Below are 25,607 nucleotides of genomic sequence, written 5' to 3'. Positions count from 1 at the left end.
CCAGGCTGGCCCTTGATGGGGCCCATATCTCTTGAAGATGTCTCCATCTTTGCTTTTCCATAGAAATCCAGCCCATTGTATCTGCTTTGTAAATATTCCAGCTGAATAAACAAATGAACTTCCACAGGTGCTGCACATCATTGTGCACGTGGCTTCCGTTAGGAACTGAATGACTAAGTCATGAATCACAAGAGAATCTCTTCAAAAAGAGATTTTATAAAATTGAAAAAATAGGTTGGATTAAAATAAATAAATAAATAAATAGGATTGTTTTAATACTTTCTCTCCATCCTAGCACTAAGGGTACTTCTCCTTCAAACTGGTAATGGTGCACGTTCCAAAATTCCCAAGCTGAGGCCCATTTTATTTGCTGTCTCCTCCCAATCTTTTCACATCCTTGGCTTTGACTCACACCAAACACAAATGACTCACGTGTGTACAACTCCAGTGCTTTCCCTTATGGTCCTGGCCAGGGTGCCCAGCTGCCTACTCCACTATCTCAGTGACATCTCAGGCGCAACACAAAACAACGAAGCATATGGTCTGTCTCCCAAACATCTTCCTTCAGTTTCATATTTCAGTGAACAGCAGTGTGGCTATCCAGTTTTAAAAGCCAGACACCAGAGGGAATTCTTGTTGTGCCCCTCTTCCTTATTACTAAATAGAAATGGTCTCCAAATATTGGTAAATGCTATTACTTTCGTCTCTAAAGCACCTCTCATTTAAAATTCTTTTTTTTTTTTTAAATTTTATTTATTTATTCAAACGTCAGAGTTACACAGTGAGAGCAAGAAAGGCAGAGAGAGAGAGAGGTCTTCCATCTACTGGTTCATTTGGCAATTGCCCGGAATGGCTGGAGCTGGGTTGATTTGAAGCCAGGAACCAGGAGCCTCTTCTGGGTCTTCCATGTGGGTGCAGGGGCCCAAGTACTTGGGCCATCTTCCACTGCTTTTCCAGGCCATTAGCAGGGAGCTGGGTTGGAAGTGGAGTATCTGGGGCACAAACCAGGACCCATATGAGATGCTGGCTCTGAAGCGGGGGCTTAATCTACTACACCACAGCGTTGGCCCCCATTTTCTCTTTCAAGCTACCTGAAACACAGAAAATACCATGTAAAATTTTTGTCTTTTAGTTCCAATGCTGCATCATGGTGTCATTTTTTGAAGGTATTTATTTCATAATTAGTGATCCAAATAGTAATTAAAATGTAATCCCATGAAATATTTTTTAAAAAAAATTTTTGACAGGCAGAGTGGACAGTGAGAGAGACAGAGAGAAAGGTCTTCCCTTGCCGTTGGTTCACCCTTCAATGGCTGCCGCGGCCAGTGCACCCCACTGATCCAATGCCAGGAGCCAGGTGCCTCTCCTGGTCTCCCAGGTGGGTGCAGGGCCCAAGCACCTGGGCCATCCTCCACTGCACTCCCGGGCCACAGCAGAGAGCTGGCCTGGAAGAGGAGCAACCGGGACAGAATCTGGGGCCCCAACTGGGACTAGAACTTGGGGTGCCGGCGCCGCAGACGGAGGATTAGCCTAGTGAGCCGCAGCGCCGGCCCTATAATCCCATGAAATATTATCTATGGAAATAACTAAGCAAACTTGATAGCCAGGTGACAAAACCATCTCAGCGTGGCCACGTGAACAGGTGGGTTGGTGACAACAGCATTTTATGACTAACAGCAGGCAGCAGAAAAAAAAAGCAGTTTCTTTTATTTTTTTCTTAAAGATTTATTTATTTGAAAGGCAGAGTTACAGGGAGGCAGAGGCAGAGAGAGAGGTCTTCTATCTGCTGGTTCACTCCCCAGGTGGTTGCAATGGCTGGAGCTATGCCCGTCTGAAGCCAGAAGCCAGGAACTTCCTCCGGGTCTCCCATGTGGGTGCAGGGGCCCAAGGACTTGGGCCATCTTCTACTGTTTTCCCAGGCCATTGCAGAGAGCTGGATTAGAAGTGGAGCAACCGAAACTCAAACTGGCACCCAAATGGGATGCCGGCACTTGCAGACCAGGGCTTTAACCTGCTGCGCCACAGTGCTAGCCCCAAGTTTCTTTTATTATCTTTTTTATTTTTAAAGATTTATTTATTTAATTGAAAGGCAGCGATACAGAGAAAGATAGAGAGAGATCTTCCATCCTCTGGTTTACTCTCCAAATGGCCACAATGGCCAGGGCTGGGCCAGGCCAAAGCCAGGATCCAGGAGCTTCTTCTTGGTCTCCCATGTGGGTGCAGGAGTCAAGGACTTGGGCCACCTTCCCCTTCTTTCCTAGGTGCATCAACAGGGAGCTGAATCAGAAGTGGAGAAGCAGGGACTTGAACTGGTGCCCACATGGGACGCTGGCCCCACTGATGGAGGCTTAAATTTACGCCACAGCACCGGTCCTGCGAGTTTCTTTTGATGTTTTTTGAATATTCACTTCAATTCCAGAAGCATAAATGTGCTACTGTACTATTAATAAATAAAAAAAGGCAGCAATTGTCCATTTTTAATAGAAACTCTACTACAAAATTAAATTATGCACTTCACCACAAATAAGCAAAAAGTCTACAACAGAGAAGAAGAAAAGGGAGAAAAAATATGGGGGAAAATTGTGTCTTAGCCTGGGCTGGTACAACCAACAGCCACATGCTGGGAAGTTTGTCTCTCACAGTCCAGAGTCTGGAAGTCTAAGATCAGGATGCTCTCTGGGCTCCCGATCCCAGTGATAAGGGAGGGCACTCTCTCTGGTTTCCAGACAGCCACTTCCCCTTGTATCCTCACATGGCAGAGAGCTCTCTGGTGTCTCTTCCTACAAGGACAGTAATTCCATACCAGAGGGCTCCACAAAAGGCTGTACCCCAGATACTCTAACACTAGAGGTTAGGACTTTATCAGAGGAATTTGGAGGGTGAGGGTGTCAGAAAACCGCTGTCCATATCAAAATGTGAATGTATGGATTCATAGAGGTCTCTCCAAAGAAGACACTGAAATGGAAAATAAGGACATGGAAGGATGCTCATCAGTACTCATCATTAGGGAAAAGCAAATCAGAACCATACTGTGATACCAGGTCACACCCATTAGGATATGTACTATCAAAAAGATTAAAAGATTAATAAAAATAGAAAAAATAAGTAAATAAGTTTTGGTGAAGATGTGGAGCAGCTGAAACCTTCATGCACTGTCAGTGGGTACAGGCACTATGGAAAACTATAAACATTCCCCCAAAACTTAAAGGTAGAATTACCATATGACCCAGCTATTCCACCTCTGAGTAGCTACCTAAAAGAATCTAAAGCAAGGACTTGAACAGATATCTATACACCCATGTTCGTTATTCTTTTCTTTAGAAAGATTTATTTATTTATTTATTTATTTATTAGGCAGTGTTACAGAGAGGCAGAGAGAGATGTCTTCCATCCACCAGCTCACTCCCCAAACAGCCACAGTGGCTGGAGCTGAGCTGATCTGAAGCCAGGAGCTTCCTCCAGGTCTCCCATATGGGTGCAGGGCCCCAAGCACTTGGGCAATTCCCCCCTGCTTTCCCAGGCACACTAGCAGGGAGCTGGATGGGAAGCAGAGCAGCTGGGATCTGAACCGGAACCCATATGGGATGCCGGCACTGCAGGTGGTGCTTGACCTGCTATGCCAAAGTGCTGCTCAAAACAGAATTCTTCTTCTTCTTTTTTTTTTTTTAAGATTTATTTATTCATTTACTTGAAAGTCAGAGTTACACAGAGACAGAAAGAGAGGTCTTCCATACGCTGGTTCACTCCCTAGATGGCCTCAATGGCCAGGGCTGCGCCAATCCGAAGCCAGGAGCCAGGAGCTTCCTCCAGGTCTCCCACGTGGGTGCAGGAGGCCAAAGACTTGAGCCATCTTCTACTGCTTTCCCAGGCCAGAGCAGAGAGCTGGATCGGAAGTGGAGTAGCCGGGACTTGAACAGGCGCCCATATGGGATGCCAGCACTGCAGGCACTATGCCACAGCGCCGGCCCCAGAATTATTATTATTATTATTATTTTGACAGGCAGAGTGGACAGTGAGAGAGAGAGACAGAGAGAAAGGTCTTCCTTTTTGCCGTTGGTTCACCCTCCAATGGCCGCCGCGGCCGGTGCACTGAGGTCAGCGCACTGCGCTGAGCCGATGGCAGGAGCCAGGTGCTTCTCCTGGTCTCCCATGGGGTACAGGGCCCAAGCACTTGGGCCATCCTCCACTGTACTCCCTGGCCACAGCAGAAAGCTGGCCTGGAAGAGGGGCAACCAGGACAGAATCCGGCGCCCCGACCGGAACTAGAACCTGGTGTGCCGGCGCCGCAAGGCGGAGGATTAGTCTAGTGAGTCCCGGTGCCGGCCCCCAGAATTATTCTTAATAACCAAGATGTGGATTCAACCTAAGAATCCACTGACAGAAGAAATGGTTAAACAATATATATATATATATACATATATAAATGTGTATATATATACATATATATATATAAATGACATACTATTGAACCTTAGAAAGGTGCTATAATAAACCTCAAGGGTATAATACCTTAAGGGTATTGTCCTAAATAAAATAGGCCAGGGCCTGGCACTGTAGTATAGTGGGTAAAGCCACCGCCTGCAGTGCCGGCATCCCATATGGGCACCAGTTCGAGTCTCTGCTGCTCTACTTCCGATCCAGCTCTCTGCTTTGTCCTGGGAAAACAGGGAGGATGGCCTAAATGCTTGGGCCCCTGCACATACATGGGAGACCCGGAAGAAGCTCCTGGCTCCTGGCTTGCGATTAGCCCAACTCTGAAAGTTGCAGGGTTTTGGGAAGTGAACCAGTGGATGGAAGATCTCCCTTCCTCTCTCTGCCTTTGCCTCTCAAATAATAAAAAAATCTTTAAAAAATAAAATAAGCCAGTCACAAAAAGGCAAATATTGTGTGATTCCACTTCCTGTATATGAAGGACTTAGAGTAGACACATTCACAGGCTCAGGAAGTCGAATGATGGTTACCAGAAGCTCAGGAAAAGCGGGATGCAGACTTTCAGTCTACAATATGAAAAGAATTCGGCAGATCACCCCTGTGTGATCTCATCCCCCTACCTCACCCCACATGTATGCCCACCTGCCAATCAGGCTATGTGACCAGGCCCCTTTGGAAGTGGATAAAAGCCCTGAAACACGGTGGGCCGGCTCTTGTTTTGCCATTATTGACCTTTGTTGCCCTTGTTGCCCCATGCCTTCAGGGCGTGTGGCCTTTGGGGGCACATGGCCTTCAGGGCGTGTGGCCTTTGGGCAGCCCACTATCTCTGCCTTCCACTTAGCTGCCCCTGTCTGTGATAAGCAGCTAGTAGCTGCTTAGAACCCAACACTTGCTGCACCGGGCTCTTGGCCTACTCTGCTTGGAATGGATCTAGATGTCCCTTTCTCTCTTAGATAGAGCCCTCACTCTCCTATGCATTTCTCTCACTGAATAAAAAGCTTAAAAACTTACCATGTCGTCTAGTCTGAGCCAGTATTCAGAATTCTTCTCTGAAATCGTGGCAAGAACCCACACAGCTTAATTTCAGAAATATTGATAAGCAGATTGCTTTCAGTACATGTTATGTGTATTTCACCATAGGCTTTTTTTTATTATTATTATTATTTAAGAAAACAGAGAGAAAATAAATCCCAAAAGCGAAAGGAAAGGGCTAATGTTAGGGTCCTATATATGTAGTGTCTCATTTACAGTTTCATGGGTTTGCCCAAAAGAGACCCTTTATAATTAACCAATGGGAAAACAAACATGTGACAATATCCAAGAAATGAGGCACGAGGGACACATTTGGGTCAAGAGCCTTGACATGGAGGTTGGAGTCACAGAAGGTGAGCCTTCAGCAAGGATTTAGAGACTGCATGCCCGGTTTCCTTTGCTTGTCTATGTTTTTAGCAGGTGGACATGGGCCTCCTGAGTGCCAGTCATTTACTACTTTGTGTATGTAATTTTTCTGTCTATTTGCACATGTTCACTATTCTAAGGAGAAAGCCCATGGCTGCCATTGGATACTGAAAGCATTCTATTAACCTGTAGAAAATAAAGAAATGAATCTGAGCCACTTTCACCTGTTTCAGATCTGGAACCTCAAGAAATGCAGCCTCAAGCCCAAGATCACAGAGTTACCCACAGCGGCATCTGCTTCCTTCCACTGAGGAGTTTGAGTTTCAGGTGACTTTCCCTTTGGGAGTAGTTCCGTTTTCCTGGGAGTGCTGCTGTCCCCAGAACAAAGGGACAGATTGTCCCCCAACTCCTGGCTGTGCTGGTCCTGCCTCTAGCAATTCCGATGGGAGTTCTTTAATACGGGGGCAGGGAGGGTGACTAGAATAGAAGCAGAGGAAAGGTTCAGGGTTTGCTGACAGCAGCGAGTGGAGGGGGAGGTGCAGACTGTAACTCTGGATGTCCTTGGAGTTAAATGACTCCCCTGGGATGGGGCCGGAACTGGAACCATTGTATTCATATCACAGCACAATCTAGATGCAGAACCGGGCACAGCACGAGCCGGCCTCCACGGGGGAGAATGGAAAGCAGTTCACAGCAGGAGCTTTCCAGAACAAAAGGAGAAGGAAGAAATTTGGGCTGTGCACAGTGATCACAAAGACCAAACAGGCAGCCTGATGGAGGCTCAAGCCAGCCAGAGAAATGGAAAACCTTTTCTTGGCAAGAACCAGCCATGTGTTAGTAATCAGATACTTTCACAGGAAAGCAGGTGCTCTGTAGACAACCGGTCTTACTGCACACACGTCAGTGGGCTTGGCTGAAAAACCTGCAGTGCCCAGGAACAGACTAGCTCTATTGCACGTGAAGGTGCTGCGATGGTTCCGTAAATGAGGACACCGCGTGGGGGTTTTGTTACATTTCAAAATGTTGTCACGAGTGTCACAATTCTCGAAAGAAGTGCTCATTAAGTGAGTGGATTGGAATCATCAGCTAATTACATTATGCAGCTCATCTTCCAGCAGCAAAGAGCCCATTGCAGGGGCATTCCCTCAGGCAGAGCAGCAGGTGCTGGGCTTGCCCCAGGATCCGCTCACACCATTCACGTTTCACAGATGTGCAACGTTCCAGCAATAAATCATTTTCTTACAGCACATCTACAAATTTGGCTCTTTCAGGTGACACGGACAGCAAATATAAGATATGTTAGTTTGTTCTTTCTTGGAATGAACGTTCAGGAAGTACGAGCACAGTAGTTTAGACTATTCTGATAGTGACCTGCTTACCATACCTAGAATTTGAATTGTTTACCCGTGAAAAATAAACTTTACTTCTTGTAATGTCGCGTGCAGAGTCTTCTGTTGCTATGTTTCAATGCCAGATAGTGATTATTGTACTATCCATCATAATATAATATGACTAAACTTTAATGGGGAATAGAAAAGGAATTAAATATCTATATGGCAAAATTACCTAACGAGTAGAATGGAGATTTGATTTGTAGATAAACATCATTTAAGTGAATGCTATGTGAGTTTTATGCTAAGACTGCAAAAAATAAACCATATATAATTAACTGGTATCAATTTGACATCAATTGTAGCCACTTGACTTTTAGCATCTTAAAATAAACTTGCAATGAACTCTCAAAAAGATATCATAAACAGCCCAACACAATTTTTATAAGCACCCTAATAATTCAAAACCAATGGGCTTTTATAAATTATATCTTTGGAGTTTTTACTATAAAAGTAATCATTGTCATTAAAGACATCTGAAACCATAAAAAAGTGAGAAAAATGTAAGACTTCTGTGAATATATGTCTTGGCTTATTTGCTAGTCATTTATAGTTACAATTTTACAATGCATTTGATTTCAAATTCTTATTTATCTTAAATCACCTTCCCATGTCATTTTTTTTTTTAAGAGAGAGAGAGAGGGAGAGGCAGAGATAGAGGTCTACCATCCATTGGCTCACGCCCCAAATGGCCACAATGGCTGGAGCTGAGCTGATCTGATGCCAGGATCCAGGAGCTTCTTCCTGGTCCTCCACATGGATCCAGGGGCCCAAGCACCAGGGGCCCATCTTCTACTGCTTTCCCAGGCCATAGCAGACAGCCGGATCAGAAGAGGAGCAGCTGGGACATGAACTGGCATCCAGAGGGGATGCCGGCACTGCAGGCAGTGACTTTACTCACTGTGCCACAGCACCGACCCCCCATGTCATTATTCTTTACTTCCATAAATAGCTTTTTTTTTTTTTTTTTTTTTTGGACAGGTAGAGTTATAGACAGTGAGAGAGAGAGACAGAGAGAAAGGTCTTCCTTCCTTTGGTTCATCCCCAAATGGCCACTACAGACAGCGCTGCACCTATCTGAAGCCAGGTGCCAGGCGCTTCCTCCCGGTCTCCCATGCTGGTGCAGGGGCCCAAGCACCTGGGCCATCCTCCACTGCCCTCCCGGGCCACAGCAGAGAGCTGGACTGGAAGAGTAGCAGCCGGGACTAGAACCTGGAGCCCATATGGGATGCCAGCGCCACAGGCGGGGGATTAGCCAAGTGAGCCACGGCGCCGGCCCTGCATAAATAGCTTTCAATGTAATTATACTATATACCAGCTAAAATGTACTCTTAATAATTACATAGTATCCTGTTGGTTGGTTGTTATTTTCAATAGCATCAAAAGGAACTAAATACTAAGGGATAAATTAAAAAGTGTAAGACAAATATAAGAAAGTTATAAAATGTTATTGAAAGAAATCTTTAAAAACAAGTAAATGGAAAGACATTTTGTGTCATAGACTGCAAGACTTAATATTGTTAAAATGGTATGCTCCCAAATTGATCTTCAGATTTAATGCCATACTAACCAAAATCTTAACTGCCTCTTCTATAGAAATAGACAAAGTTGACCCTAAAGTTCATGTGAAATACAAGAGAATCGTATGGCCAAAACCATCTCAAAGAAGAACAAACTTGGAGAATTCATACTTTCTGATTTCAGAATATATAAAACTATGTAATCAATACAATGCGATGTTGGCATAAGGAATAAACTAATCTAGGTCCATGGGGCAGTGTTGAGAGTCTGGAAATGAATCTACAAACACATTGTCAGTTGATTTTTGACAGGATGCCAAGACCAGTTAATGGGGAAAAATTATTCTTTCAAATGCTGTTGGGACACCTGGGTATCCATATGCAAATCATGGATTGGGCCCACTACCTCATGCCATACACAAAAATTAACTAAACGCAACAGCTAAAAATATAAACTTCTTAGAAGATAACATAGATGTGATCTTTGTGACCTTGGATTAGATAAGGTTTCTTAAACAATGCTAAAAGCTACACTGATTTCATCAAAATTTAAAACCTCTGTGTATCAAAGGCACCATCAAGAAATGAAAAGAAAACCCTCAAAATTAGAGAAAATATTTGATAATTAGATAAAGGTCTAGTATCCAGAATACATTAAGTACTCTTAAAAATCAGCAGTAAGTAAATAAGCCAACTGAAAAACAGCAACAATTACAACAAGTATCAAAAGAAGATATACAGGGGCCGCGCTGCAGCGAAGCAGCCGCCTGCAGTGCCAGCATTGCAAACCGGCCTGGGCTGCTCCACAGCTCTCCGCTGTGGCCTGGGAAAGCAGTGGGAGATGGCCCAGGTCCTCGGGCCCCTGTGCCCACGTGGGAGACCAGGAAGAAGCTCTAGACTCCTGGCTTCGAATCAGCCCGGCTCTGGCCATTGTGTCCAATTGGGGAGTGAACCAGAGGATGGAGGACCTCTCTCTCTTTCTGTGTAACTCTGACTTTCATATAAATAAATAAATCTTAAAAAAATAAGATATACAAATGAGTAATAAGCACATGGAAAGATGTCCGGGGCAATTAGTATTAAAAACAAATGCAAATCAAAACCACAATGTGGTATCCCCTTCGTTGTGGGTATAGCAGGACTAATTTCCCCCAAACTCAGTGTAGATGTTTAAAACACTCTGATTTTAAAAACTATAAAACTCTGATGTCTTAATGTTGTTGGATTAAAGGTGATCTAATTGTGGTGGCTGGGAGATGGGGTTGGTAGGAGGTCTATAAGTCACTAGGGTCATGCCCTCAGGGGTAGTTCTCATATGGGTTAAAGTCTCTGAGTTTGGCCTCAGTTCTATCTATTTCTGGCTTGCCATGTGAGCTTTCCTCTGTAACCACCCTGACTAGCCTCCACAGATGCCTGATAGGGGCCATCAGATCCTGAACTGTAAGCTCAAACTGCAAACTCTAATACGATTTTGCATTTCTAAGAAGGTCCTTTCCAATATTTTAGGTAAAGCAACAACAACAACAACAACAACAAAAAAACAGACTAATACCACTTCACATTCGTTATTATGGATTTAATTTTAATTTTTTTAAAGACTTATTTTATTTGAAAGTCAGAGTTACACAGAGAGAGAAGGAGAGGCAGAGAGAGAGGGGGGTTTTCCATCCGATGTTTCGCTCCCCAGTTGGCCACAACGGCCAGAGCTGTGCTGATCTGAAGCCAGGAGCCAGGAGCTTCTTCTGGGTCTCCCATGTGGGTGCAGGGGCCCAAGGACTTGGGCCATCTTCTACTGCTTTCCCAGGCCATAGCAGGGAGCTGGATCGGAAGTGGAGCAGCCGGGTCTAGAACGGTGCCTATATGGGGTACCGGCACTGCAGGCGGTGGCTTTACCCGCTACGCCACAGCGCTGGCCCCTGGATTTAATTTTTAAAAAGTGGAAAATAAAAAGGATGTGGAGAAATTGGAAACATTATACATTGCTTCTAGGACTGTAAAATGGTATAAGCTCTGTGGAAAATGACTTGGTGGTCTGTTAAAAAGCTAAATATGAGGGCTAGCATAGTGGTGCAACAGATTAACCTGCCCCCTTGTGATCTCAGATCCAAGTTCTAGTTCAATACTCAGATACTCTGCTTCTGATCCAGCTTCCTGCTAATGCACCTGGAAAGGCAATGGTTGATGGCCCCATGTTGTAGACCAGGCTGGAGTTCCTGGCTCCTGGCTTTGATCTGGCCCAGACCTGGCTGTTGCAGCCATTTGGGGAATGAACCAGCAGATGGAAGATATTCATTCTCTCTCTCTTTCTCCTCCTCCTCCTCCTCCTCCTCCTCCTCCTCCTCCTCCTCCTCCTCCTCCTCCTCTTCTTCTTCTTCTTCTTCTTCTTCTTCTTCTTCTTCTTCTTCTTCTTCTTCTTCTTCTTCCTCTTCCTCTTCCTCCTCCTCCTCCTCCTCCTCCTCTTCCTCTCTCTGTCACTCTCCCTTTCAAATAAATAAGTTTATTATAATAAAAATCAGTTTCTATATGACCCACTAATTCTACTTCTGTGTTTACAGCCAAATTAAATGAAAGTATGTTCATACAAAAGTTAGTAACCAGATGCTTATAGCAGCAAAGCCCTAATATCCTAAAAGTGAATTCCATGCAGATGTCCGTCAACTGACAAATAAATGAATAAATTAAGTGTGGTATAACCATATGTACACAATTCAGTCATTAAAAATGAGTGGGTATTAATATCTAATATATCATGGATGCATTTTTTAAGATTTATTTATTTATTTGAAAGTCAGAATTACAGTGAGAGAGAGGGAGACAGAGAGAATCTTCTATCCACTGGTTCATGCCTGGGCCAGAACAAACCCAGGAGCTTCATCTGGGTCTCCCATGTGGGTGCAGTGGCCCAACCACTTGGGCCATCTTCTCTGCTTTCCCAGGCACTTTAGGAGGGAGCTGGATTGGACGTGAAGCAGTCAGTAATCAAATCGCCGACTATATGGTATGCCAGTGCTACAGGTGGTAGCTTGACTTGCTGCGCCACAGCGCCGACCCCTATCGGTGCATCTTGAAAACATTTTGCTGATTTAAAGATGCCATTCCAAAAACACCATATATCTAGAATATGCAAAGCCATAGAGATATAAAGTAGATCCTTGGTTTCCAGTTACTGGAAGGATTGGGGTGGGTGGAGACTGGACATAGGAGAATGGGAGAGGCAGCTTTTGGGGAAAAATGTGGAATTATATGGTGATGACTGCATAATCTTGCAAATATACTAAAGCCCACTATGTTATACACTTTAAAATGGCAAGTTTTATAGCATGTGAAGCGTATCTCAATACAAGCAACTGATCTTAAAGTAATTTTTTAAACGGATGGGATGGTTACTTTTGTGTCCAACATGAGTAAGCCACAGTACTCAGCTATTTGGTCAAACATGATTCTAGATATTTCTTTTAAGGTGTTTCAGTAGGCTCTGAGTAAAGCACATGAAGCTTCAAAATATGGGGAGCCTCTTCTCCTTCACTGAGGTTTTGAAAGAGGAGTGACTGAGACCCTCAGGGAGAGAGAACTCCACCTTTAGAACACCTTCAGACGCAACTGCAGCATCGGCTCTTTAGGTTGCCAGCCAGTCCTCAGAAGTCAGCCTGGCCTGTCTCCACAGCTACATGAGCTGGTTCCTCTCTAGGCACTCTCCCTAGGGGCTGGTGCTGTGGGCTAAGCCTCCGCCTGCAGTTCCAGTGTCCCATATGGGGAGTGCTTGGGCCCCTGCACCCACATGTCCCATATGGGGAGTGCTTGGGCCCCTGCACCCACATGGGGGACCCGGAAGAGCTCCTGGCTCCTGGCTTCAGATCAGCTCAGTTCCGGCTGTTGCGGCCATTTGAGGAGTGAATCAGCAGTTGGAAGACTTTTTATCCATCTCTTCCTCTCTGTCTATAACTCTGCCTTTCAAATAAATAAACAAATCTTTAAAAAATCTCTCTCTACCTGTGATCTCCACTTCCACTTCTGGGTATGTACCCATGATAACTGAAAAAAAAAGTCTTCTTGCAAGAACTTGTATACAAAGGTCAATAACAGCATCATTCATATCAATAAAATAAATAGATACAACCTCAATATCCAACAACTGATAAATAGATCAAACCGAACGTGGCATTATCCATACAATGGAATGTTATTCAGCAGTAAAAAGAAACTACCAATATATGCTTATAACGTGAATGAAACTGGTGAAAGAAGCCAGATACAAAATGTTGTATGATTCCAGTGTGCACAGAACACACAAATCCATAGTGACCGAAAGTAGATCAATGGATGGCAGGAGTTAGCTGGGAGGGGTGAGCAGTGACAGCCACTAGTACAAGAGTGCCTCTTGAGTTGATGATAATGTTGTGGGATCTGGTTGCTCAACTGTGAAAATACTTTCTAAAACACTGAAGTTTACTTTAGAAAAGGTGAATATTCTAGTGCATAAATTGTATTTCAGTAGAATTTAAAAACACGTTTTTTGGGGCCGGTGTTTGGTGTACTTTCCAGTTTTTCCAGTCCCATACAAACTAAACTCATGGAACCTCCTCAAGAGACATCGCCGTAGCTGAGTCCTAAAGTCTGGGTGCCAATGCACAGTCCCTAACTCTGTGCTGAGCCATCAGTACCAGCTAAGCCTCGCCCCATTCTCAGAGGTCTTGGCTTCAACTCTGAGACCTCTCCTCCAAGCTTCTCATTAGTCCCTAAAGGGAGACAACAGTCTTCTTGCCACACATCTGTGGTTATTTAGTGTTCCATCCCCACCCTTTTTTTTTTTTTAATTGTTTCAGTGCTTCAAAATGTAGTCAACAAATTTTTAGACCCAGTTACCTGTCCTTTATATTAAGTTGTCTCTGTTAGAATGACTCAAGGATTTCTGTCATCTGTCCAATACAGTTGTATCAGGAGGAAAGGGATGGAAGCAACTCAGCTATAACCATCAGCCAAATAACAGGGTTAGAACTCTACGGAGAAGCATATTAACTTAGAAGATGAAAGAGCTAAAGTTTACAGTATTGTATAAAGACAGAGATCATGTGAAAGTACTCTAAAATTTGGCTGAATCCAGTGGCTTTCCTAATACTAGTAATGTGAGTTTGCTCTGTTATTAATGAATATTCAATTCTACTACAGAGGATGAGACAAATGGAATGAATAAAACACATGTTAAATCAGTAGCTATAAGTTATGGGAGAAACTCATAGCATGTGTTAAAGATAGAAAATGAATAAACAATGAGCTTGAGAAGCATCAGTAGAATTCATAAGGCACATTAGATATAAATAGTAAGTAATATCTTCAAGATATATTATATGGCAAAAACAGTGAAACAAGGAAACCATTTATAAGGATGAGGATGGCCATGTGACTTTCAGATGACAGCTAGATCATCCCTAAGTCACCTCCTGACTTGGAGCCATCCTGGCCTTTTTTGTGCTCTAGTTAAGTTGTTCAGTAGGCCAACCGGCAAACTCCAGGCTAGGAGTGCTTGCCTCTGTTGTTCTAAGGGGGAGAGTGTGTCTTATCTTATTTGTCTTATTGACAAATACACTCCCTGCTCAATCTCAGCATGGGTTCTTTATTTTTTTTATTTATTATTTTTTTTTTGACAGGCAGAGTGGACAGAGAGAGAGAGAGACAGAGAGAAAGGTCTTTTGCCTTTGGTTCACCTTCCAACGGGCGCACCGCACTAATCCGAAGCCAGGAGCCAGGTGCTTCTCCTGGCCTCCCATGTTGGTGCAGGGCCCAAGCGCTTGGGCCATCCTCCACTGCACTCCCCGGGCCATAGCAGAGAGTTGGACTGGAAGAGGGGCAACCGGACTAGAACCCAGAGTGCCAGCGCCACAGGCGGAGGATTAGCCTATTGAGCTGAGGCTCTGTCCAGCATGGATTCTTGGAACAACTTCCTTAGTAGGAAGCTGATGGGGTTGGAGGAGAAACACACACACACACACACAAATACAAAGTGAAAGAGAGAGAGAGAAATAGATGAACATTGTGCAACCTTAGTTCAGGGAAGTAGGCGTTTCATTCCACTGTACCCTGTACTGTGTTACACTAATCCCATCTTTCCCCTACTCTTGTATCCTACTGTGAATTTTGAGTTGACTTAATAAACCATGTAATTCGAGTATCTTAAATGTGTCTGCAAGCCTCTGAGATGGCCTCCACGACGGTGTATCTGGAGGTCACAGCTGCATTAGGATAACTTTATTAAGGAAGCAATCTGTTATGGATTTGCTTATGCAAACAATAATCTTGGTGAGTGTGTGAATTCCCAAAGTAAATAAGCATGGAAAAGTGTCCAGTGATCATATCTAGTAGGCAGTAACAAATACCAGAAACTGTGTGACATGATAAGATTCAACTGTACCACAGTAACAGTCTGCTGTTACTGGAGTGGAGAAATATTGCTGGGCATTGCTCACAGCTAGAGGAGCAGATAGGAAGTCCACGAGAAGGAGCAGCTCCTTACTCTCCTGGCCTAGGATCCTCCTTCCAAAACTTCCCGCAGACAGGACCAACAGGGCACCAACTGGCAAAGCATAAAGGCAGTTTGTTGAGACTCTCCTCCTACACACTGCCGAGACTGGAACAAAAGATGGTTTGGAGCTGAGGACAATGACTTAATAACTGGTAAACAGCTGTGTCAAATGTAGTGAGACAACTTGACGGTGTAATTATTATTGAAATATGGGTAGAAAGTCCCCATTGGCATCAAAGCTAATATATGAACCAAAGGTGTGAGAGACAATTTTCATTACCATGTGAGATAAACTGTCATTCTTCTCTATGAAGCGGTGAGAAAATCCCCGAAAGAAGTAACTGATCTTTTCTCTCTTGAATGGGGAATTTATCCTGAATTTTCAGCTAAGACTCAATACTTTATTCTCCCAAATGTATAATTTATAACCCTTATTTCTTTCAGGCTTCAGAAAGACTTATGCAGTAGTTCCTGCTTGGATATAATGAGTTATTTCTGAGCATTAGGTCTCTGGTAATTGTCCTCATCTCCTACAAATCTAGAAAGGGTGACTCTCACTTGTCATGTGAATTTTTATCTCTACCCCACTGGGTATAAGATTGTGCTGTAATTTCATTCCTCAAGTCCATCCCCTATTGAAATACTCAAACTATGACTGATAATGAGCTCCAATCAGGGTGTTGAGAGTGCGTTTGGTCATTTCTGAGGAGCAAAGTTCAGGTTTACTATCAAGAGAATTATATCAATGTCATTAATCACAGATATATAGCTTGATTGTTTTTAAATATCAGCAGAAATTAAAGACTATATTGAAGCTTTAATAATTAATCAGAAATATGCAATGTTAATGAAGTCTGGTATTACTTGTTAACACAGTATGGGCACAGAAAACCCTAGATCACAGTATTTCAATGAAAGACAGAGTAGGAGGAACACCTAACACTAACTGAGGTAACATCCCTCCTGTTCTAATTTTAAGTAAGTTGCACCATATAACTGAAAGCAATGTAAAACCACATATGGCCTTGGATGCAAATAACTATTAACCAGGTACTATGTTGGGGCTGGTGCTGTGGCATAGCGGTTAACGCCCTGGCGTGAAGAGCTGGCATCCCATACGGGCACTGGTTCTAGTCCCGGCTGCTCCTCTTCCGATCCAGCTCTCTGCTATGGCCTGGGAAGGCAGTAGAAGGGGGCAGGCCCCTGCACCCACGTGGGAGACCCGGAGGAAGCTCCTGGCTCTTGGCTTTGGATTGGCACAGCTCTGGCCTTGCGGCCAACTGGGGAGTGAACCAGTGGAGACCTCTCTCTCTCTCTCTCTCTGCCTCTTCTCTCTCTGTGTAACTCTGACTTTCAAATAAATAAATATTTTTTTTAAAAAAGGTACTGTGGTTATTAGAGATTCTATCAAACTAATATTAACATCAACGATTACACTCCTTAATTTTATATATCTGTTAACTAAAATAATAATGATGAAAAACCTTTGTGGTAACAGAAAATTTTGCAAGAATTTAAACAATGTTTTTATCTAATAGCCAGGGCTGTACCAGGCCAGACAAGAGTCAGAAACTCAGTCTGGGTCTCCCATGTGGATGGTAGGGACACAAGTACTTGCTGTCTTCCAAGGTGTGAATTAGTGGGAAGCTGGAGCCTTGAGAGGATCCAGGACTGGAACCCAGTCACTCTGACATGGAATGTGTGCATCCCAAGCTCTGTCTTAGCTGCTGTGCCAAATGCTAACCTTGGAAAAATTATTTACTATAGAAAACACAATTTTTTTATGAAGACTATAATTTTAATAATGATATTAAATTTTGTGAAAGTAGTTTCATGATCCACCTTTGTGTTCATATTTTAACTATTTTATGTATTTGAAATAATAATCATTATGCACTCAATAACTCAACCATTCAAAACATATTTTCCAAGACACACAAAAAGAAATCAGTTTTTGCCCCTGGCACATGGAATGTAGAGTTTAGTAAAATCTGAGGTTTTTGCTCTTAGCCCTTATGTGCTTTCATATTTTTATGCAATTCTAGAATAGGATTATTAGCCTGAGAAAGTATCTGATTTCAGACTGGCATATAACATTTGCAAATCTTGTCACAATGTCACTCATCTGGTTCAGTCTTTGCATTTTTCCTTAGTTTATACCTGTGACATGTATCTATCTAAGTAGCATGGTCAACCACCCTTTGCGGAATATCCATAGCATCATATAAAAGGTGAAAATGCTTTTCCAGGTAGATAAAGCCTCACAAGAATTTTGTGGTCAGATTGTGTCATTGATCAAATTTATCAGATCATTTTCACCAGATAACCTACTTGATAATATAATTGAGCTTCAAGAATAAAGAAAACTTTTCTCTTTCATTGGTAACTATTCATTTTAATTAGCGTTTTATTATTGTGGTTGCTACTTCCAGGAATTTCTAAGAACTTGATACAGCTGGTTGCAGTAACTGAGTCAAATTAAGTTTTGTTTTAAAGAGAAAAATATACACAATGAGGTACCCCACAATTGAAAAAAGATTTATTTTTGGTTACTTTAAAGATTATGAACCCATCTCTTCCTTTCTATGGGGGATTGGTTCCAGAATGCCAGTGGATACAAAAAAAAAAAAAAAATTGGAGGATGCTCAAGTCTCTTATATAAAATGGTAGAGTGTTTGCCTATAACCTACACAGTCCTCCCATATACCTCAATTCACCTCTGGATTACTGGAGGAAGCTCCTGGCTCCTGGCTTTTTTGCCTTGCCTAGCACAAGCTGTTGTGTATCTGGGAAGTGAACCAGATGGAAGATCTCCCTTTCTCTCTCTGTTTCTCCTTCTCTCTGTGTAGTTCTAACTTTTAAATAAACAAAGTTTTTTTTTTTTTTTTTTAAATGAAGGCTCAAAGAAACATTTAGATTCAAACACTTATATACTGAATTTGGCACAGTACAGCAGATTGTGGAAACATAATGAGGCATCAGGCTTAGGGTGGAAGAGTTAAGGGCAGGGGCCAGCGCTGTGTCATACTAGGTTAAGCCTCCACCTGCGGTGCCAGCATCCCTTATGGGTGTCAGTTCAAGTTCTAGCTGCTCCTCTTCTGATCCAGCTCTCTGCTGGAGGGCTGGGGAAGCAGTGGATGAAGGCCCAAGTGCTTGGCTCCTGTCCCCACATGGGAGACACGATAGAGGCTCCTGGCTTTGGATTGGCCCAGCTCTGGCTGTTGTGGTCATCTGGGGAGTGAACCAGTGGATGGACGAACTCTCTGTTTCTCCCCACCTCTCTCTATAACTCTGCCTCTCAAACAAATAAATAAACCATTTAAAAAAAAGTTAAGGGCAAAAGAGAAGTGACTCATAAGATTAGGGTTGTTCTTTTAAGGTTTGCTTGTGAAGGTTTGTCTTTCATCTTTGACTTCCTCGTCCCTGAAGGAAAGAATGCTACTCTCGTCGTGGTATAGGGAGAGCATCTTCCACGAGACAGTTTTGTCTCCTGCTTTCAGGAAGGAAGAGGAGGTCAGAGTGATTCTCCTGCACCTGCTGCTACCTTAAGTGCATTTAGCTGAAAATAACCCTTGTGCCAAAGCGGGATATTTGGGATGGAATATTCTGAACTCCTTCGAATCATTTCTCTATATCCAATGTACATATGAGAGTTCCAAAAATTCTTCATTACCTTTCCTGCCAATCACTTACAGAGTAAGAAAGGAACCAGGCCTCCACGGTTGCTGTCCATGTCAATATTCCTTCCAGTCAGAAGCACATTCACTGATTTAGGAGGAACAGATTCTTGGAGTCAGAACTGGATTCGTCCGGCACTGCGGCTCAATAAGCTAATCCTCCACCTGCACCGCCGGCACACCAGGTTCTAGTCCGGGTCGGGGTGCCGGATTCTGTCCGGGTTGCCCCTCTTCCAGGCCAGCTCTCTGCTGTGGCCCGGGAAGGCAGTGGAGGATGGCCCAAGTGCTTGAGCCCTGCACCCGCATGGGAGACCAGGAGAAGCACCTGGCTCCTGCCTTCGGATCAGCGTGGTGCGCCGGCCTCAGCGCGCCGGCCGCAGCGGCCATTGGAGGGTGAACCAACGGCAAAAGGAAGACCTTTCTCTCTGTCTCTCTCTCTCACTGTCCTCTCTGCCTGTTAAAAAAAAAAAAAAAAAAAAGAAAAAGGACTGGGTTCTTGATCCAGCTCAGCCACCTCTGGGCTAGGACGCTGTGTCTCTGTACCTCTGAATCCATCTGCACAGCAGAAATGATGTGAGCACCACTTGCTTCCTGGCACAATGGAAATCCTAAAAGGGGTCATGCGTGGGGAAAGGCTTGGTAAATATGTTGCTTTAGTATTTACCACTGTGTCCCCCAGTGAGGAAAAGCAATGTGTTCAAAATAGACCATCAGAAAGAACAAGCAAGACAGCTTGTTGTTAATAAAATGATTATGAAAGTACATTGATTTCCTATTTTGAGAACTGACCACGGAGGAGATTATCAAAATATGATAGATCTGTTTGAGTCTAATATCAGCTTTAGATCAATTCTTTCTCATGTTGTCAAATACAGGTAAATAGTAGTAACCTCTTAGATGCTTCTGAATTTTACAAAAATGAGTTTATTGGGGCTGTCACTGTGGCATAGAAGGTTAAACCTCTACCTTCAGTGCCAGCATCCCTTATGGGCGCTGGTTGGAGTCCCAGTTGTTCCACTTCCAACCCACTCCCTGCTAATGTGCCTGGGAAAGCAGCAGAGGATGGCCCAAGTGCTTGGGCCCTGCATTCACATGGGAGACCCAGAAGAGGCTCCTGGCTCCTGGCTTTGGCTTGGCCTAGCTCCCACCATTGCAGCCATTTGAGGAGTGAACCAGCAAATGGAAGCGCGCTCTCTCTCTCTCTCTCCTTTAAAAAAAATCAGCTTACTAAGAATGATGGTTTTTGACATTGTGACTATGGATCTATTATTCTCCACAATTACTTATATTTTTAGTTTTGAAAACATCACAGAAAGTAGCCCAAGGGAAAAAATGACTAAGGTTAAAAAAAACTCTGAGGAAATGTGTATTGAATAATGCATAAGTTCTTTTGTGGCCACATCTACTGTTTAATCGTACCGCTTTACACTGAAGACCCAAGGCCCCTGGATTTCCCAGTCACAGTCACTGAACTCTGTGGCTGTTTCCAGATAAGCTTTTCATGGCTGATTCTCATTTCTTTGCACAGAGTAATAAGGTAATGAACAAGTGTTATTCTTAATTGAAAAGTTGTCCCTCAAAACAGTAATGCACTGAGTTGCAATTAAGAATTTGTGGAAGGATAATGATTTTCTTTTTAAGTTTCAATGATCCTCTTTGTTTCATTAAACTGGGTTTTCCACTTGGAAGCATTTATCAGTTTGGGCAGGAATTCTATTGTGCTAGAATGTTTATTTTACAGCAGAAAAACACACCTTTCACTTGGAAATTGTTAGCCTGTTTGCCAAAACTACCCTAACCAACGTGTGGTAAAATTAAATTCATTTTGTAGAGCTAGTCACATACGTGAGTGCTATGTTTTACAAATTCATTGCTGCTCATTTTAATGGCCTTTCCTTGTTTTCTCTACTCCAGCATCTAGCACCACAATGCCCAGCTAATAAGGTCCGATAATATAAATTTTTTGAATGAATATAAAGTTGATTAGTCTATGAGTGAAAATACTGATGTTTTATTTTTTACCAGATGGAAGAAGTGCATGCATTATTATGACGAACACTGTTGGGTGTCGCCTCCCCCCACTCTTGTCCTTGCTTCCCATCTTGGTTTCTGTTGTCAGGGAGATGAGAACTTCTCAGGCCTACATGGGGCTGTCCGTGGAACCTCCAAGAGTCATTCTGCTGGACAGGGATTGGGGAGGGGCTGGTGTTGCAGTACGAGCCAATGAGACAGAAGGGGGCCTCACAGGATGCTGTGTCTAAACACAGGATAGGAGAAGGCATGTGCCCCACTGTCCCTCAGCCTCTGTGTGAGCACATGACAATCTGAAGCTGCTGCAGGTGACTTGTGACCATGAGAGGTGGGAAGCAGTGGCCCATGTGCTTGGAGGATGGCAGAGTGGAAAGATGAAGAACAGAAAGATGAAACTTGTCCCTGGATGATGTCCTAAGCCTGTGGCTTAATGACACTCAGCATCAGTCTCCTTCCAGACTGCTTGTTAAGTAGGAAGCTCCCCTTCCCTATGAGCTGGGAGTTCTATTATTTTTTGGCCAAAGTACTGTAGTTGATACCTGATCCAGCCAACAATTCATTAGTTGATTGATTTTGGAATTGACTGCCAGAATGGTCAGAGTCAGCTATTTTAGAAGTTCTATTATTTATTTATTTGAAAGGCAGATTGAGAAAGAGAAGAGAGAGAGAGACTTGGAGAGATTTCCCATCTTCTGGTTCACTCCCCAAATGCTCATAACAGCCAGGGCCTGGGCAGGCGGAAGTCAAGGGCCCAGATCTCAATCTGGGTCTCCCTATGTGGGTGACAGGGACCCAAGCACTTGAGCCAGCACTGCAGTCTTCCAGGGTGCCCATAGCAGGAAGTCCGATTGGAAACGGAGCAGCCAGGACTCACTCCCAGGCACTCTGATTTGGGACGTGGGCAACCAAGTGGAATTTTAACTGCTGCACCAAACGCCTACCCTCCAAGAGAACTTTCATGAGAAAGCACCACCATGTTTTATTCCCAGCTTTAACAGAACGCCAGCAAACATCACGAGTGATTTTTCTTTCTTTCCTCAACCAAGTCTAGAAGATATATACCAACAGCCTTCACCGCGCAGATAAGTACAAACAGACACAATTTTCCTCCTCTCTTCTCTGCTAAGTGTCTGCTCCAAACTGCTTCTAGTCCTCGATGCAGGTGGCTTGGGGGTCTGCAGTGCTGGTGCCAACCTCACCCCTCCTAGGGAAGGGAGATGGGCCTTGCTTGCCTCAGCCATGGGGGGTGTTCCTGCTGCACACCGACCTCCGTGCCTGTGCCCCTAGCCCTGCACCTGCCCCAATTCATGTCTGCCTGTGTCTCACATGAAATCCTGGGTGGGCCTGGCATCTGGCTGGCACACTTCCCATTTCCCCTCTGTGTAAATGACATTGAAACTTCACATCCTGGGGCCGGCGCTGTGGCATAACAGGTAAAGCCGCCAGCTGCTGTGCCAGTATCCCATATGGATGCTGGTTCAAGTCCTGGATGCTCCACTTCTGATCCAGCTGTCTGCTATGCCCTGGGAAAGCAATGGAAGATGTCTCAAGTCCCTGGGCCCTTGTACCCACGTGGAGGACCCGGAAGAGGCTCCTGGCTCCTGGCTTCAGATGGCCTCAGTTCCAGCAGTTGTGGCCATCTGGGGAGTGAATCAGTGTATAGAAGACCTCCCTCTCTCTCACTGTCTCTCTCTCTCTCTCTGTCTCTCTCTAAGCCTCTGGCTCTGTGTAACTCTGCCTTTCAAATAAATAAATAGATCTTAAAAAAAAAAAAAGAAACCTCACATCCTTTATCTGGACTGGATTTCTGTTGAGACTCTCATAATCAGAGAAGGTGAAGAATATGAAAAAATAATTAAAATGGGGTGAAAAGCCACAGGGTGGTTTTAAACAGGAACCCACCAGCACAGCAGCTGATTCCCAGAGCTCTGAGTCTCCTCACCCAGTGTTCTCATCCTTTACCTGTGGCTCCTGCTGAAGATGAAGTCGCTGTGCAGTCAACCTGAGGCAGCCAGGGAGGTAGCTAATGAAGAGGAGATGAGAATGGCAGGTGCTGTGGCCCCAAGTGCACCACTCAAATCCCATCTCCTTGTCAGACACAGCTGCTGGGGTTGTGCTGACTGGAAATATCCCACACGGCTGTAGGCTGAGTGCCTGGATGATAATGGAATTACCATAAAGGGCACACCCACTCCCATGAGGCACCTGAACCCCACTCCCATCATGTACCTGACACCATGACACTTCCAAGACTTCCCACACAGGGCACAGCTCGAGCCCTGCCCTAGATACCACCCTCTGTCCTATAAAAGGAGGACTATGTCTCTTATAAATTGCAATTCCCTGGTTCCTTATCTACTTTCACTTTAAAAAATCTTGTTTTCCAGCTCACCTTTATCTATATCCCTCTCTTGAATTATTTCCTTCAAGGAGACAAAAACCCAGAACAAGCCTAGCCAGGGGCCTCCCTAAGAACAAAAATGGGTGTCAGGTGCCAGCTCTAAAGCACTAGTGACACCTGATCTGGGCCACAGTCTCGAGGTAGGACAGATAGGGACGGGGAGGAAGTACTGGCAGGAAAGCAACCAGCTCACAGATTCCTTCCCTTTCCCAATAAAAAGCAAGAGGGAAAATTAGTTAAAAGGAAAAGGCAAAATCACACCAACAGCAACCAGAAAGGGCTTTGATGAAAGTAGCAGGTTGGTTCGCAGCAAAAGCTAGAGATTCCCCATTCCACTGAGTCACCCAGATTTAGAGGCAGGTCCTGAATAGATCCCCATTGCAAACAACTGCATTCTGAGATGGCTTGTCTTTCTTCCCCAGTGTGTCTCTGTGTGAGTGACAATGGCCCTGGGGAGGAATTCCTAAAAGAAGGGGCCTGGCTTTTGTGCTGCACTGGGGTAGGGATGGGGGTGACCACCTGAACTTTGGGGTGTGAACCCAGAGTCACAGCATGCATCCTGTCTACTCTCTCTCAGTTAAGGGAACCATTATGTGACACCTTTGGCAAAACCTGAAGGAGAAAGACTCTACTACATTCAGTTTGGACACATTCAATAAGCTCAACTTATTAGTTCAGAGGAAGCAAAATAAAAATGCCTTGGAAGCACATGTTCAGAAAATGTAAGAAGCTATTAGGGGGCCGGCACTGTGGCGGGTAAAGATGCCTTGGGCATCCTATATGGGTGCCAGTTCAAGTCCTGGCTGCTCCACTTCTGATCCAGCTCTCTGCTATGGTCTGGGAAAGCAGTGGAAGATGGCCCAAGTCCTTGGGCCCCTGTACCGGTGTGAGAGACCCACAAGAAGGTCCTGGCTCCTGCAATTGTGGTCACTTGGGGAGTGAACCAATGGATGGAAGACCTCTCTCTCTCTTCTCTCTCTCTCTCTCTCCCTCTCTCTCTCTGCCTCCATTTCTCTGTAACTCTCTTTCAAATAAATAAATAAATAAATATTTTTAAAAAATGTTATAAGAGGGCCGGCGTCGCGGCACACCAGGTTCTAGTCCCGGTTGGGGTGCCGGATTCTGTCCTGGTTGCTCCTCTTCCAGGCCAGCTCTCTGCTGTGGCCCGGGAGGGCAGTGGAGGATGGCCCAAGTGCTTGGGCCCTGCACCCACATGGGAGTCCAGGAGAAGCACCTGGCTCCTGGCTTTGGATCAGCGCGGTGCGCCGGCCGCAGCACTGGCCGCAGTGGCCATTGGGGGATGAACCAACGGACAAGGAAGACCTTTCTCTCTGTATCTCTCTCTCACTGTCTCACTGTCCACTCTGCCTGTCAAAAAAAAAAATGTTATAAGAAAATAGTGGGGGCCGGCGCCGTGGCTCACTAGGCTAATCCTCCGCCTTGTGGCGCCGGCACACTGGGTTCTAGTCCCGGTCGGGGCGCCGGATTCTGTCCCGGTTGCCCCTCTTCCAGGCCAGCTCTCTGCTGTGGCCTGGGAAGGCAGTGGAGGATGGCCCAAGTGCTTGGGCCCTGCACCCCATGGGAGACCAGGAGAAGCACCTGGCTCCTGGCTTTGGATCAGCGTGGTGCGCCTGCTGCAGTGCGCCGGCCGCGGCGGCCATTGGAGGGTGAATCAATGGCAAAGGAAGACCTTTCTCTCTGTCTCTCTCTCTCATTGTCCACTCTGCCTGTCAAAAAAAAAAAAATATTGGGTGAAGGACTATTCATATCTGAACATATATACGTGCTCTGGCCATTTTTAACAATTGCTGATTCATTAGAATAAGCAAGGAGTTATTCTTTCTTCATTGTAGCTTTATTTAACTGCCTCCACAACAAGCACACCATGGTAAGATTTTATAATGAGGAAAAAGTGACGGTGCATCCTGCATACTTTCGGAAGGTGTGCCTCCGTTGGTAACGACCAGCTAGGGCGTGGTGGAGCCCACAGTCAGCTGGAAGTTTCAGGCTTGTGAAAACAAAAGCATCAGCGGAGGCTCACAATGGAGATCTCACAAAGGAGTGTGCTGCTTGCACTGGCTGATATTCAGATTGCCGTCAGAAACCACAGCAAACAGTCTTATTGAGAGTATGGAGGTAATTCTTTTTAAAAAGACATGTTTGGTTCCCATTTAACAATAATGTATTGCTGTACACAGCTTCATAGGGCACTACAATACACGGCAAAACATTGGCCAAGCT

General features: G+C 44.5%; 1 long non-coding RNA gene across 1 annotated transcript; it reads right to left on the bottom strand.

The window, feature by feature from the left end:
• Window positions 1–731: 731 nt before the first annotated feature.
• Window positions 732–23,126, bottom strand: LOC138843941 (uncharacterized). The gene is made up of 2 exons (XR_011379164.1): window positions 22,928–23,126; window positions 732–1,091 (listed from the first exon to the last, which is right to left on the bottom strand). It is a non-coding gene; the product is annotated as an uncharacterized lncRNA (long non-coding RNA).
• Between the last annotated feature and the right edge of the window lie 2,481 nt (window positions 23,127–25,607).

Source organism: Oryctolagus cuniculus, chromosome 10 (genome assembly GCF_964237555.1).
Source record: "Oryctolagus cuniculus chromosome 10, mOryCun1.1, whole genome shotgun sequence".
Classification (NCBI taxonomy): Eukaryota; Metazoa; Chordata; class Mammalia; order Lagomorpha; family Leporidae; genus Oryctolagus; species Oryctolagus cuniculus.
This window is presented reverse-complemented; position numbering and strand designations above follow the sequence as displayed.